Source organism: Bubalus kerabau, chromosome 14 (genome assembly GCF_029407905.1).
Source record: "Bubalus kerabau isolate K-KA32 ecotype Philippines breed swamp buffalo chromosome 14, PCC_UOA_SB_1v2, whole genome shotgun sequence".
Classification (NCBI taxonomy): Eukaryota; Metazoa; Chordata; class Mammalia; order Artiodactyla; family Bovidae; genus Bubalus; species Bubalus kerabau.
This window is the reverse complement of record NC_073637.1, coordinates 13,009,688-13,022,708: the sequence shown is the minus strand read 5'-3', so window position 1 is coordinate 13,022,708 and position 13,021 is coordinate 13,009,688. Positions and strand designations below refer to the sequence as shown.

The 13,021-nt window shown below is 46.5% G+C and overlaps 1 long non-coding RNA gene across 1 annotated transcript; it reads left to right on the top strand.

The window, feature by feature from the left end:
* Window positions 1-253: 253 nt before the first annotated feature.
* LOC129626595 (uncharacterized) lies at window positions 254-9,571 on the top strand. The gene is made up of 3 exons (XR_008702058.1): window positions 254-1,129; window positions 5,483-5,790; window positions 9,125-9,571. It is a non-coding gene; the product is annotated as an uncharacterized LOC129626595 (long non-coding RNA).
* Window positions 9,572-13,021: the final 3,450 nt, after the last annotated feature.

The following is a 13,021-nucleotide window of genomic DNA, read 5'->3' as shown; positions in this document are numbered from 1 at the left end:
GCAACAGTAAAGCCTGCCAGGGCAGCATTCCCAGGACTGCCAATGGGGGAGATGAATCAGGTGAACCAAGAGCCCTAAAAGCCCAATTCAAAGGTCTCTAGCGCCACCTACTGACCCACCTTGTATTCTGTTGGCAAAAAGCCCAGAAACCACTGTAGGGTGGGAGGTGGGGGGTGGGGCATGGAGAATTGTAGCAATTCTTCCCAGGCATAATTGAAGGGAATTTATAAACCAATGGGTTCACCCCGTCATCTTCCTGATACAGTGTGTTCAGTCGCTGAGTCGTGTCCAACTGTGTGATCCTCTGGACTGTAGCCCACCAGGCTCCTCTGTCCATGGGATTCTCCAGGCAAGAATACTGGAGTGGGTTGCCATTTCCTTCTCCAGGGGATCTTCCTGTCCCAGGGATCTAACCCGGGTCTCCTTCATCGTAGGCGGACTCTTAACCATCTGACCCACCAGGGAAGCCCCCGATAGAGACACTGAGGCTCCAAAGTGACAAAGGGGCTTCTCTGAGGTCACAACTCTAGCCCACGGGAGCCTATACCTCCGAGACCCAGCTCTTACTGAGCTCTGCCCCAGCTCACACTGTTCCTGTCTGAAAACATGAACTTGCAGCAGCGAAGCTGGCTTGGAGAGAGGAGTTTCTGGGAGGCACCCATCTCCTCTCCATTTTCTGTTTCTTCTTCTTCCTTTGGTACCAACAGCCCCAGACAGACCTGACATTCTCCCCTGCTTCTAGAACCCTGATGTCTTTACTGTCCCGCAGTCCCTTTCAGGGAGAAAGTGTTGAACTACTCACTTGAAGGTGTTTGCCTGCATCTTTAAGAATGTGAAGGGCAGAGACCCTGCTTAGTAGACACTCAGTACCCCCGGGTGATAAGGAAACTAAGGCTCTAGGAGATCAAAGAATTCGCTTTGGGCCGTGGTTCCCAATACTCCTGACATTAGGATCACCTGGGGCTCTTTTACAAACTCCAGCACACTGGCTGTGCCTTAGGTCTACTCCCTCAGAATCTCTGGAGATGAAGAAACATTCAGCCGGAGTTTCTGAAGCCTGCCCCTCCTCCAGGTGACTCCAGTGTTCAGACAACCTTGGGAGCCACTGACTTATGCACACAGTTAGTAGGTGAGGCAGCAAAGCCCCTGTCTTTCAACTCCCAGGCCAGGAGAAAAGGTGGGAGTGGTTTGCATCACTTTAAAGATTTTTACCAATGACACATTCTAACTACATTATTAATAACATTTCAAATGATCCTATTTAACTTACGTCAATGTACTCTTAAAAGAATACTGTTACTAGAGAAAGGCAAATATCATATGGTATCGCTTATATGCAGAAGCTTTTGTATGTAGAAGCTTTTATATGCAGAATCTTTAAACATGATAGAAATGAATGTGTTTATGAAACAGAAATAGACTAACAGACCTAGAGAACAAACTTATGGTCACCAGTGGAGAAGGGTGAAGGGGAGGGGCAGATCAGGTGTTTGGGAATGACATGTACACAAATGTTATGTTTAAAATAGATAACCAACAAGGACGTACTGTATAGCACAGTGAACTCTACTCAATACTCTGTAATAACCTAAATAGGAAAAGAATTTGAAAAAGAATATATACATGGGTAGGTATAACTAAACCACTTTGCTGTTCACCTGAAACTGACATACAATATTGTTATTCGATTCCACTTCAACAGAAAATAGAAAGAATACTATTGCTTTCAGAAATGGAAAAACAATTTCACTCACCATGAAACAAAATGCAACCAGAAATACACTTAAATACAAAATTGTTTTTAAAATCTCATTTGGTGCATATACATATATGCATACTGAATCAATTTGCTGTACAGTAGAAACACAACACTGTAAATCAACTATACTTCAATCTGTTTTTTTAATTACATCCCGAAAGGCAATTAAGTGATTTCGATTTCCAGTTTTGGAGCCAACGCTTACTAAGAGCAAAGGAAGGTAGCCCCTCTGCTCCTGAAAAGACTGAGAGAGATGGGACAGAAATACACCGCAGCAGTGAATCTGTGTGTTCTGTTAATGCCTTTATGCATGCAACTGACGCCTCCACTTGTGTGCGCACCATGGTTTCATTCTGTCTCCCTCCAATTCTACTAGCGAGCTTAGGGGAAACGCCCCTTCAGGATCCTCTGTGCTGCAAGTCCTGAGCCCAGGGACTGTGGGTTCTCAGCCAAATTGCAACAACATCCTGCCCACGGTCTTATCCAATAGCTGAGGCACTCTGGCTTGCTACTCAGAGCAACAGACATGCTTTTCGCATGGCTCTAGACCTTGCTCGATTGGCCAGTCCGCCTGTTGGAGTGGGACCGTCCGCTCTTTATCCCCCAGCCGGCAGACCAAGCTCACCACCCACATTTCCTGCAGGTGAGTGTTATCCTGCTCCTGGCTCTGAGCACAGCTGTTTGGCAAAGGCAAGCGGCAGATGCAGCGCCCGGGCCCCCAAGCACTTGGCGACAGCACCCCACTGACCCGGGGTGGGGGGCAGCTGAAAGCTGCTGTCTTTGCTGAACTAAAAGAGGGTTAATCAGCGATTACTGGAGATGAGATACAATCTGTGTTTGGAAAAATTGGGGGACTAGGTCTCATTCAAGCGCCACCTAGAAGTAAACTGGTTATCCGATTTTCTCCCCCAAAGAGTCCTCACCTGCATGCTTTTAAAAGAAAAGTTTAAAAAAAAAAAACAAATTACCACATAACATATAGTCAGCTTACACATTTAAGGAAAATCGGGGGCTTCCCAGATGGCACGAGTGGTAAAGAACCTGCCTGCCAGTGCAGGAGACACAGGAGATGTGGGTTTGATCCCTGGGTTGGGAAGATCCCCTGGAGAAGGGCATGGCAACCCACTCCAGCACTCTTGCCTGGAGAACCCATGGACAGAGGAGTCTGCTGGGCTACAGTCCATAGCATCGCAGAGTCGGACATAACTGAAGTGACTTATCATGCAGGCAGAAAAGCAACAAAGAAGTGAAAAGCACTGGTTGTACCAGGAATGCCCCAAACCATAACTAGCCCACCTGTGATGATCCTTCTTTCTTCCTCCTATACCTTTCTGTACATTTTTATACAGAAAGAGTTTGTACAAAACATGTTACTCTGTACCGTTTGTTTCCCATAGCAACATACCACAACCATCTTTCCAGCATTCCAAGCACCTACAAGGCATCATGTGTAATGAATTTGTAATGAATGCTGAATATTCCATTTACAAACAATTCAAACAAAATGAAGAAAGCAAGAGTACTCATGTACAAGTATCCTCGGATATGGTATCAAACATTGGATGTGATATCACCCATTTTAAAGATGGAAAAATGGAGGTAAAGGAGCAACCATTAATGGTGGACTGAGCACGCACGCACAGAAGACCAAACGCAGTAGGAATCTGTGTCTGGCAGAGACTAGCTATGGCATCTTGCTCTGTCAACACTTTAAGTGGCAAGACTGGGAAGAACTCTGATAGATACCTGAACTAGATATCAGAAGATCTAGGGGTTTTGTCTCACCTTGTCTGTCCACCAGCCAGAATGGTCTGGCTTTGACACTCAACTGACCTGAGCCCCAGCTCCCTAATCTGTATGCTGGAGGAACACACAGCCCTCCTGCCACGCTCTGAAGCTTCTAAACAACAAGTGAGAATAGGAAGAACTCTACAAACATCAGAGATCCTGACAAATTCTGTGATGGATCTATCAATGGTGATGTATCTTAGTTAGTTCATCTAACACTTGAAAATACATCAGAGAATTTTAAATAGTGAAGGAAACTGAAGCCAGCTAATTTTAGAAATAGAGAAACTGACTTCCTGAGAAGTTAGGAGGTTTGCTTACTGTTTCAGAGTGAGTAAGAGACCCAGCTAGTGCTAGAAGCTTCTAGCACTAGCTGGGGTTAGGATTCACAGGGCAATATGCCTCTTACGAGGTCAGCTTTAGAGCGACGAATATTCCAAACATGCTTACAAAAATGTGCTGAAGGCAATTCAGTTTATTTCCATTGATTTGAGTTCCCAAAATACAAACATAGGCCACTTACCGAAGGGTCATTGAGTTGCACTTCTGATTCTTTTTTTTAACCGAATGCCTTTCGACTTTAAGGGTTGTGTATTCCGTCCCTAAAAAGAGCTGCCTGCAAAGAATATGGACATTCATAAAGCAACTCGGGGCTTGAGGTTTTCACATGCTCTCACACTACATTCCAGAGACAGCTTTCTCCTGAAGCTGACCTGAAGTTGTTTGGTCACTTGATCATGTCCAGGAATTCGGAGAATTGCCACGACTGGGAGAACTAGCTGCAGTGTCACAGAGCAGGGCAGACCCATCACGTGAGAGTCACTTTCAACTTGGAATGGGTCGTGAGTATCTGCCTCCCAAGGGGTGTTTCAGATGACTGGGAGCTGGCCTGGTGGTGGGCCGCGCCCAAAGCAGCAGGAGGAAATCCAGGGGGCTGGGGTCCTTCGACACCCCAGGCCCGAGACCGACCATCCCAGAAAACAATGGCCTTCTAATGCTCCACCGAGCCGAGCCTTGACTTCAAGTTTGTGATGAACAAAAATATCAAGCTTCAATCTGCCTTCATCTTGAAACACAAGAAAGCATTTGCTTTTCAACCACATCAGGACTCTCCTACCACAACCTGGGGCTTTTCCATGCTCTCCACGCCGCATACACAAGGATCACGGGGTTTCCCATTTGTGTGTCAGAACCTCTAAATGCTTCCTGGGTGCCAAGCACTGTGGAAGTGTTAGCGTTAGTTGCTCAGTCGTGTCTGACTCTTTGCAACCCCATGAACTGCAGCCTTCCAGGCTCCTCTGTCCATGGGATTCTCAAGGCAAGAATACTGGAGTGGGTTGCCATTTCCTTCTACAGGGGATCTTCCTAACCCAGGGATCGAACCCAGGGATCGAACCCAGGTCTCCTGCATTGCAGGCAGATTCTTTACCATCTGAGCCTCCAGGGAACCAGGCAGAAAGACCTCCAAATCCACTGGTGACTGTTGAGGATTCAGCCTCCGTTTTGTTGGTTCTTGGGCCATTTCGGGTTCCCAAGTCAATCACTGCAAGGTTTTACAGGCGTTACCTTCAGAAAGTCTTCCTGATGTCAAAAGGTGTCATCACCCTTCATTCCCGCCCCAGGCAGCCCCCACCGTCCTCCTGGTTTCCAAACTCCCCCTGAGAAGTCGGTCTCAGGCACCTTTCCCATGAAACAGAACCCCTGACATCACAAAGGGACTGTTGTCCAGCTCCCATCCTTCCAGCTGAAATGTAAGCAGTGTTCATTGTTCTAACCTAAGGAAAAGAGCATGCCTGTCCCCTACTTCACGTTTCCCTCACAGTTACAATATGTGCTTACATCTGGTGCTGTAAAACATGATTACATTTTTCCTAAAACCTTAGGGCTTGAACAGGCTTCGAAATTTTATCTTTTCCTTCCTCCTGGCTTCAACAGGACCCCGTAAATCAACAAAACCTGGAAACACTTTGAGATCTGCAGGAAGAGCATCATTAACCTCACCTCACATCCTTGGGACGCTCAGCAGCATGACTGATCTGAAGTGCGTTAAGGAAAGAAGGAGGCAGGAAGAGACTGAGGACGCCTTCCCTAACAGCCCTTTTCTGTGGCATCGGTGCAGCGCTGCTCACTACAAGCTGTAGACACCAGAAAGACACGTGGGAGTACGGACACAGCATCTTCTTATACGCATGAAATTTCACTTGTCTGACATTTTCTGCACTGTACTCAAGATATAGAGGAAGGTAGGTCAGTTAGGTGGTGCAGACGTCAAGAATCCGCCTGCCACTGCAGAAGACCCGGATTCGATCCCTGGGTCGGGAAGATCCCCTGGAGAAGGAAATGGCAACCCATTCCAGTATTCTTGCCCAGAGAATCCCATGGGCAGAGGAGCCTGGCGGGCTACAGTCCATGGGGTCGCAAAGAGTCAGACACGCCTGAACTCACACAGTACTGCTACCAACTCACTACTACTGCCAGCCCCCCAACCACTCAGGCCAAATCAGAACCAGTCACCACCTCCATAACAGACTGACACTGAGCGCCCTCTGTGGGCAAAGCAGAGCTTTGCAAGCCGGATCGCTAAGGACGGTCCCACGTTCTCTGAGGTTCCTTCTATTCATGTTCTGCCGTAGACCGTCTACAAAGCAAGCCTGAGGGTGAGTCCCAGCCCTGGTCTGCCACCCACCAGCTGAGTGACCAGGGACAAATCACCCCCATGCCTTGAATCCAGGTGTCCTCATCTCCACAACAGGGTTAATAGTGTGTGATAGTGGGTTGAACAGTGGCTCCCCTCTCAAAAGATATGTCCACATCCTGACTTCCAACACCTATTAATGGGAGCCTAACTGAAAAAGAAGTCTTTGTAGATGTAATTAAGTTAGCTATCTTGAAATCACCCTGGATGATCCACCAATAAGTGTCTTTGTAAGAGATGCTGGGAAGAGATGGGGAGAAGAGATGTCTGTATGAAGACAAAGGTGGAGAAGGAAGTTATCCAGCCACAAGCCAAGGGACGCCCAGGGTCTTCATAACCTGAAAGAGGAGAAGTTTCTCCCCAGAGCCTTCCAGGAGAACACAGACTTACCAATGCCCTGGATTTCAGATTCTGGCCAGCAGACCTCTGAGAGATTAAATTTCTAGAGTTTTTCTCAAGCCACTAAGTTTGTGGTCATTTTTTCAAGCAGCCCTAGGAAATCAATTAGTTCCTATTTCATGGACTGTTCAGCCTGAAACCCATCTCAGGGTACATGCTTCATGGTATCACCAGTGGGATTCTTGTCCTGTGTTCATCGACTTCAGTCTCTTTTCATTCTGTGGATACCCCCTGGACACCAGTCAGCCAACCAAAGAGCAAGAATAAAGGTCTTAGTGTTTCACTGGGAGGGAGTAGATTTACCTATTTCCTCTGGATATTATTCAAAATGCAAGCCAACTCATTGGAAAAGACCCTGATGCTGGGAAAGATTGAAGGCCAGAGGAGAAGGGGATGACAGAGGAGAAGATGGCTGGATGGCATCACCAACTCAATGGACATGAGTTTGAGCAAGCTCTGGGAGATGGTGAAGGATGGGGAGGCCTGGCGTGCTGCAGTCCATGGGGTCGCAGAGACTCAGACACAACTGAGCAACTGAACAACAACAAATGCCCCACACATCCTGATACAATTATAATTCAAAAAGACACATGCACCCCTGTGTTCACAGCAGCACTATTTACAATAACCCAGATATGGAAACAATCTAAATGCCTATTGACAGATGAATAAAGAAGATTCAGTGCATATTAATATATACAGATATGCAGATGATATCACTCTAATGGCAGAAAGTGAAGAGGAACTAAAGAGCCTCTTGATGAGGGTGAAAGAGAGTGGAAAAAACTGGCTTAAATCTCAACATTCAAAACACAAAAACCATGGCATCTGGTCCCATCGCTTCATGGCAAATAGATGGATAAAAATTGGAAACAGTGACAGATTTTCTTTTCTTGGGCTCCAAAATCACTGTGGATGATTACTGAAGCCAGGAAATTAAAAGATGCTTGCTCCTTGGAAGAAAAGCTATGACAAACCTGGACAGCATATAAAAAAGCAAAGACATCACTTTGCTGACAAATGTTTATATAGTTAAGGCTATGGTGTTTACAGTAGTCATGGACCATAAAAAAGGCTGAGTGCCAAAAATTGGTGCTTTCGAACCGTGGTGCTGGAGAAGACTCTTGAAAGTCCCTTGGACTACAAGAAGATCAAGCCAGTCAATCCTAAAGGAAATCAACCCTGAATATTCATTGGAAGGACTGATGCTGAAGCTGAAGCTCCAATAGTTTGGCCACCTGACGTGAAGAGCCGACTCACTAGAAAAGACCCTGATGCTGGGAAAGATTGAAGGCAGGAGCAGAAGGGGGTGACAGAGGACGAGCTAGGTAGATAGCATCACTGACTCAATGGACATGCATTTGAGCAAACTCCAGGAGATAGTGAAGGATGGGGAAGCCTGGTGTGGTACAATCCATGGAGTTGTAAAGACTCAGACACTACTCAGCGACTGAACAACAACAACAATATATACAATGGAATAATAATCAGCCCTAAAAAATAATGAAACAATGCCATTTGCTGGAACATGGCTGGACCTAGAGATTGGCATATTGGCAAACTACGTGAAGTCATAAAGAAAGAGACAAACACCATATGATATCACTTATGTGTGGAATCTGAAATATGACACAAATGAACATATCTATAAAATAGAAACAGACCCACAGACATAAAGAACAGACTCGTACTTGCCAAGTGGAAAGGAGGGTGGGGAAGAGAAGGACTGGGAGTTTGGGATTAGCAGATGCAAACTATTACATCTAAGATAGATAAGCAGCAAGGCCGTACTGTGTAGCACAGGGAACTATACTCAACATCAATATCCTGTGATAAACCATCATGGAAAAGCATGTGTGAAAGAGTGCGTGTCTAACTGAGTCATTTCGCTATACAGCAGAAATTAACACAGCACTGTAAACACCAACGATATTAATAAAAAATTTTAAGTAAAAAAAAAAAATTTTTAATATCAATAATAGCCCAAATTTTTATTCAAAGGAATCAGAATGAGACCCAAAGAATGTACTTTGAAAACACCTCCCATATGATTCTAACACCAAAAAAAAACATGACTGACGTCCAACCAGTTAACTAACCAGCATCCTTTCTATTCCGTTTGTGACGGGGTCATCATGGGTAAATATTTTGACCCCTGTCCCTGTATACAAGCACTGCTCCGCCAGCTCTGTTGACAGGGAGCATCATCGAAGCGGCCTGGGAGACCTAGAAGAGACAGCTGAGAGTGACTAGCCCGTGGAGTTTCCATCTGGTCTGGGGAAGCCAGTTTTACACACATGCGCCTTCGGTACACGCCACACAGTAGCTCTGAAGGGCAGGAAAGAGCTTCTCTTTTTATCTGACTTACAAACTTGGAATATGTATACAATTCCTTTTTGTTAAAAAAAAAACTTTAAAGCATTCTGATTTTTTTTTTTTTTGGAAGATGTTTAAACCACTGACATGACACATTTATTTTTTAGGCAGGAAAGTGAGATCCAGAGAACTTGAGTGATGCAACCTGGATCACACTTTGTCCAGGGCCCGTCTGCGCCAGCCGCCACAGCCCCAGCCACCCAGCTCCACGGCTGAGGCCTTGGAGACCTGTCATCACGGGCCCTGGTGCTTCCGTTTTGGGTGCAGGAGCCCCCACACCCCTCCAGAGGCACATGCCTGGGATGGCAAAGGAGCCATCAGCCCCTCCTCTGGGGGCCGAGCCTGGTCTTCACGTGCCCCCGGGCAGCCCAGGCTCCCGCCCATCCCAGGCTCCTGGCCATGGTTGCCAGAGGTGGTTGTTTCTCTGACTGAAGAATCTTTCCACAGATGAGACCTTCTTTTCTGCTGTAGCTTTTCCTTCCTTAGAGCCCACCCCCAGGCCTTATCTCAGGTGAGGCCACGTCCAGGGCACAGGGCCGTTGCAATGTTTCCTGGAACAGAGTTGCAAGGCTCCTGTTTTCACAGAGGAGAAAAAGAGAAGGAGGCATCCAACGATCAGTGAGCTGGTTCTGAGAACAGGCCCTTATCTGCTCTGGCCCAGCTCTGGACCCAGGGCCAGGCGTCAGCCTCACAGCTGGTGACGGGGGCAGCCAGCAGAGTCCACAGCCAGGGAGGGAGCATGCACTGTGCCAAGCTAGAGATGCAACAAAACACAACTCGTGAGAGAAGGGGGACCGTGAAGCTCTAGCTGTGCCAGCAGGGCACGGTACCGCCATGGAAAGGCAATGAGGTGCTGGAAAATCCAAGCCCCACACGAGGCTCCTGGAACAGAGGAGGCTCTGGATTGCTCGGCAAACTGTAGTCAAGTGGAGGGTCTCCGCCAAGGACACCCCACTGCAGTGAGGAGCTTACTTATTGTTTAGTCACCTAAGTCGTGTCTGACTCTTTGCAACCCCATGGACTATAGCCCATGAGGCTCCTCGTAGATGGGATTTCCACAGGATTTCCCATGTCCATGGGATTTCCCAGGTGAGAACACTGGAAAGGGTTGCAATTTCCTTCTCCAGGGGATCTTCCCAACCCAGGGATCAAACCCGTGTCTCCTACTGGGCAGGCAGATTCTTTACCACTGAGCCACGAGCTAAGAAAGGGAGGATGCCAGGTGTGTTCAAAAAGCTAAGGGTCCATAAGATTCCAGTAGTAGTTCCAAGCGAGTAGTGAGGAAAGGTGATACAAATTACTACATGGTCTACATGGTCAATAACTAACCAGATAAACATTAGAATCAATAATTACTAGGGTCCAGGGGGAAGTTCAGGCAGGAAGGACTGGCAAGATTTGGCTCAATAATATCTATCATTGATTAAGCACTGAATACCTGCCAGAGTTTGAGGATTTCACTTCCAAAAACTCTACCAGGTCTGTATAAACACCTCTACTTCCCTGTCTTGGCTATTGTAAACAGCGCTGCTATGAACATTAGGTTTTCCCATCAACAGATGACTCATTTTATATATACATATATACACACATATATATGTATAGTAATATATACAGTGGAATATTACTCAGCCATGATAAAGAATGAAATATTACCATCTGCAGCAACACTCATGAACTGAAGAGAATATCACACTAAGTAAAATAAGTCAGACAGAAAAAAACATATAATGTCATTCATATGGGGGGGGTGCAAAAAATCATACATATGAATCTATACCTAAAACAGAACCAACTCACAGAAAACAAATTTATGGTTACCAAAGGGGGAAGCAGGGAGGGATAAGTTATGAGTATGGGATTAACAAACTATACACAAAATAGATAAGCAACAAGAGTTTACTGCATAGCACAGGGAACCATATTCAACATTTTATAATAACATAATGGAAAATAATCTTAAAAAATGTATATACATATAACTGAGTCACTTTCCTGTACTCCTAAAACTAACACAATATCGTAAATCAATTACATATATGATATATGCTTGTATCCACTTCAGAGAACAGGGAACTGAAACCCAGAGGCCCAGTGATGTCCTGAGAAACTCAGCTGCAGAACCAGACTGGCAGAGAGGGTCTATCTGGGTCAAGGCCCTTGCCCGAGTTTCCTCAGCTTCAAACGATAAGGAGGATTTGGATATGGGCAAAAGGAAGGAGTGGTCATTCCAGGCTGGTGAAACGAGCTTTTGAAAACAGAAGTAGTAAAGTAAAAACACACACACAAGGCCATTAACAGAGATAGATTTCGTTGGGATGGAGATTTCTAGAATGAGTAATATTGATGGAGTACTTGCTGTACCAAGTGAAGTTCTAAGAGCTGCATCATCAATGAAACATATCATCTCATTTAACCCTCATGACAACCCTGTGAGGAATGAAGTATGATGATTCCCAGTATATGGACGATGCTATAGGGGCACAGAGACGTTAAGTAACTTACCCAAGACCACCCAGCTGGCAAGTGGGAGACGTAGGATTTGAACACCATCTAGATGGAAAGTCCATGCTCCCCATCACCCTGTTATACTTGAAAGAGTTCCGTCTTGACATCCCAGAGTGCCCAGCACCAAGGATGACACCTGAAGAGACGAAGCATGTATTACCGGCTTGTTGGATGAACTGACCGCTGTAAGTTATCTCTTTGGTGCCAACATTTTGCTTCTTCAATCCAGCCTTCATGCTGCCTCTAGAGGTGTAATGCTAAATTGTTTCCTTCAAAAATGCAATTCTTGTCCTCCTTTGAGGCAGGTCTGTTCTCCCAGCTCTGCCCTCCACCCTGGCTCAGAGGCAGAGCCGCTCATTTGACCCCTCCTTCCGCTACATCTGTATGAAGCTCAAAAGCCATCTTGCCCACAGGTTCTTTGGCATCCTTACCATGACAGTCCCCTTCCACGCTGCTTGGCTGGTCCCCCCCTGCCCTGCACTCCTGAGTATCCCTTCCATTACACTGTCTACTCTTTGAAGAGCTGTCATGGCCTTCCTTGTGTCCTTAATAAATGGTGGTGCATGTACGCATAAAAAAAATGCGTGAATTGATAGATGGGTTGGTCTATGAATGAATAACTGTGTACAGAGATGACAGGAGGGAAAGATGAAGGATTGGGATGCAGGGCTTATGTGGTACCCTGTGCAGAGTGGGAAAAGGGCGGATTCTATGTCAGAGGCTCCGAAGGCTACACAGAGCTTTATCTGACTTGCCAGGTAATCTAAGAAAAGTCATGTCCCACCTCTTGGACACTTTCCTTGTGTTTAAGAAAAAAAATGTTTCGAAAGGCTAGAATTCTGCATTTTCCAGTTCTGTGAATGAAAAGTTCACTCTCAGACAAACTCATTAACAGATGTTTTGCGCCTTCACTCAAGAAAAACAGCCACTCTGCTCCGCCGGCATCTTATCTGAAGCCACCCTTCTCCACCTCATCTCCCCCGGGAGCGTTGCTATCTCACCCAGGACCTCCTCTGGGTGTTTGTGAACAAAGGCCAGGGTCTTATCTGGTCACTCTTTCATGCCCCATCCTTGGAAAATATGAATGGATGCGCAGGGGCCTCTCATGGTCTTTCCATCCCAGGAAAGGCGAGGAAGGCAGCCTCGGCTTTCTCAGAAAGATTGTGCAATTTCTTGCTGCTATCAGAGCTGACAAGGAGGCAACTCTGGGCCCTGGACCCTCCGGCTAAGTTCAGCTTCAGGTCAAGTCAGGGGCCCCCAGCAGCTCGGGGGCATAGGATCTACAAGGAAGACATTCCAGGATGTGGCCAGAAGCAACAACAGTTCCCAGCTGTTCCCAGCCGCGTCCTGCCAGCGAAGGAGTTTGCGGTGGGGGTCTTCACACAGATGCGGCAGAAGGAGGGGTCAAATGAGCGGCTGTGCCCTGGGCCCCAGTGGAGGGCAGGCAGGGGAGAACAGACCTGGCTTTGTTAGTGCCAGCTCCTGCACATCACCCT